The 3,049-nt window shown below is 38.2% G+C and overlaps 1 pseudogene; it reads left to right on the forward strand.

Annotated features, from left to right (window-relative positions):
• The first annotated feature begins 700 nt into the window (after positions 1 to 700).
• On the forward strand, positions 701 to 838 carry LOC145294337 (U2 spliceosomal RNA; annotated as a pseudogene).
• The last annotated feature ends 2,211 nt before the right edge of the window (positions 839 to 3,049 follow it).

The raw sequence follows: 3,049 nt of genomic DNA on the forward strand, positions 1-3,049 counted from the left end.
ACATTAAAAATTGGCCTTGTGCCTAATTTGCTCGGTGGGGGAGCAAATAAATACCATCTGTTCCGGCAGATACTGCAAGCTATGACTAGCTATGACTAGCTATGACTAGCAAAGACCAGATGTGGGGGCGACCCCACATGCCTGACCTTTAACCAGCTCCCATTTCCCACCTCTCGGGAGCTGGTCCCCTTTTCCCCTTCCCCCTCCCTTCACTCCTCACATTAAAAATCGGCCTTGTGCCTAATTTGCTCGGTGGGAGAGCAAATAAATACCATCTGTTCCGGCAGATACTGCAAGCTATGACTAGCTATGACTAGCTATGACTAGCAAAGACCAGATGTGGGGGCAACCCCACATGCCTGACCATTAACCAGCTCCCATTTCTCACCTCTCGGGAGCTGGTCCCCTTTTTCCCTTCCCCCTCCCTTCACTCCTCACATTAAAAATCGGCCTTGTGTCTAGTTTGCTCGGTGGGGGAGCAAATAAACACCATCTGTTCCGGCAGATACTGCAAGCAAAGACCATATGGTGGGGCGACCCCACATATAAGACCTTGATCAATGTAGGGGCAACCCTTCATACCAATTGTCACTACCAAGCTCCGCTTCTCCCCCGAGGAGTTTGTTCCCATTTTCCCTTCACTCCTCACATTAAAAATCGGCCTGGTGCCTAATTTGCTCGGTGAGGGGAGCAAATAATTACCCTTTTCTTAGCCTTTTGGCCAAGATCAAAGTGTAGTATCTGTTCTTACTACATGCTGTACTTTTGTTTGTAACTTTGTGATATAAAGTGGGGGATCACTTTTCTCTATTAATTTAATGTAAATTGATCACCCACTTTACAACCACTCAGCCTCAAAGCCATTCAAGTCATTGTCCAGATCATTCAAGTTGCTTTTGAAGGATTCCAGTTATTCATTAAGCATTGAAGTAATTTTTAAGGTCATTCAATTCATCCTTAAGTTTATTAAAGTCATTCTAAGTCATTTACTTTTTATTTATTTAAGTCATTTCAGCCCATATTTCGATCATTTTAGTTTATCTTTAAGAATTTCATGTCAATCCTACATTCACGCATTCATTCATTACACAAGAGTACGCAACTAATGGCTATCGGCCTTGTTTTTTCCTTATTCCAGCTTTGGCTTTAATCCTGAATATTTGCATTGATTTCTTTTTATTTATCTTTTTTTTCCTAAATCTTTTTTGTCAAATATACTATTATTAACCAATACTTTTTTCTTATATTTAAAATGAGAGAAAAAAGTCTCCCATGAAATTGAACATTTCCCAAATTGTACCTGCATATTATCTGAACTAAAAAACACGCGCTTTTTGTTGTTGTTTTTTCTCTCTAAAGTATGCATTACTTCTAGCAAGTCTAAACTTAATACGTAACCATAAAGGTATTACTTCTTAACCAGTGTTTTAAACGAGTTAAAATAACCAGATTTTCCAATTTGATAAAAGCTCAATTATAGCATATTTATTATGGGGTGGAGCTGGAATGGTCGAACATTCTGGCATGAGGTAGATAATTCAATGTTGAATTAAAAAAATAAATAAAAATACAAAATTCACCAAGATTCCACTACCAGCACCACCGCCATTCAACATACCCTTTAAATATCGGCATAAAACCAGACTAACTGGCTAGCATCCCCTTCTTTTTACGCTATGAACTCAAGAAAGCTAAGTCAAAGTTCGGGGACCCAAAGCGAAGAAATTTTTCGATCCGTAACTTTTGAAATCTACTAATCTAAAAACACTAACATCTGTTTATTGCAAACTTTTGTTTTATTTTTTCCTTATTCCAGCTTTGACTTTAATCCTGAATTTTTGTCTTGATTTCTTTTTATTTATCTTTTTCCCCCTAAATCTTTTTTGTCAAATATACTATTATTAACCAATACTTTTTTCTTATATTTAAAACGAGAGAGAAAAAAGTCTCCCATGAAATTGAACATTTCCCAAATTATACCTGCATATTATCTCACTCAAAAACATGCCGCCTTTTTTCTCTCTAAAGTATGAATTACTTCTACCAAGTCTAAACTTAATACGTAACCATAAAGGTATTATTTCTTAACCAGTTTTTTTAAACGAATTAAAATAACCAGACTTTCCAATTTGATAAAAGTTCCATTATAGCATATTTATTATGGGGTGGAGCTGGAATCATTCTAGCTTGAGGTAAATAAAGGGAAAAACTATCCATGCATAAACATGGGAGGAGAGACTATCTTCAAGTACTATCCTAAGCTGGAAATGGGTAACGGACTTCTAAGTAGCTATTAATAAGTCCTTTTTACCTTTTTTAATGGAGAGTAGATAATGCATGTGGATGTGTTATCGGCAGCTCCAGTAACTCTCGCTTCTACTTTTTTTATCCATCAGTCCTCATTTCCAATGAGTGATTTTTCTGACAAAGGGTGAAGAAAAAGCTGCTTTACAGGTCGGTAGTACTTTGTGAACAGTAGCCTGAGCTGTCAGAAATTTCTGTTTCTATGTCTATCCTTGTGGTCATGTTACTAGTAAGGGTGCTGGAGGTAAACGTTTCATCTGAGCTGACGTTATCCGCCTGATAGTCAGGGACCCGAACCTTGGATTAACCACTAACGCCTACTACCAGGTCTCCTTCTCCAACAGCAGGGGTCTACGTTCTCTAACAGCAGGGTCTACGTTCTAACCTTCCAGAGGTTGAAACACAATTACAGCATAGGAAACCGGACATATTATTTCTAAGTGAAACTGGCATAGGACCGACCACTTCCCTAGACGAATTAATAATTAAAGGATACTCTACCTTAACATCTAAATCTGACCCCCAAGATCGCCATGGGCATGGAATATGTGCCTACATTAAAGATGGATTTCCATGTGGTAGGGATACCTCCAGAGAAGACCCTTATTTACCTTATATGTGCTTCCGGGTTGCACTAGCTTACACCACTGTATTTATATTTGTCCTCTATCGATTACTATCTTTAAGAAGATATCTGAGAAAATAGACCACACCCTGTCTGCTCATCCTTCGGCTTACATTCACA

Source organism: Euprymna scolopes, chromosome 15 (genome assembly GCF_053919585.1).
Source record: "Euprymna scolopes isolate OS-2025 chromosome 15, ASM5391958v1, whole genome shotgun sequence".
Classification (NCBI taxonomy): Eukaryota; Metazoa; Mollusca; class Cephalopoda; order Sepiida; family Sepiolidae; genus Euprymna; species Euprymna scolopes.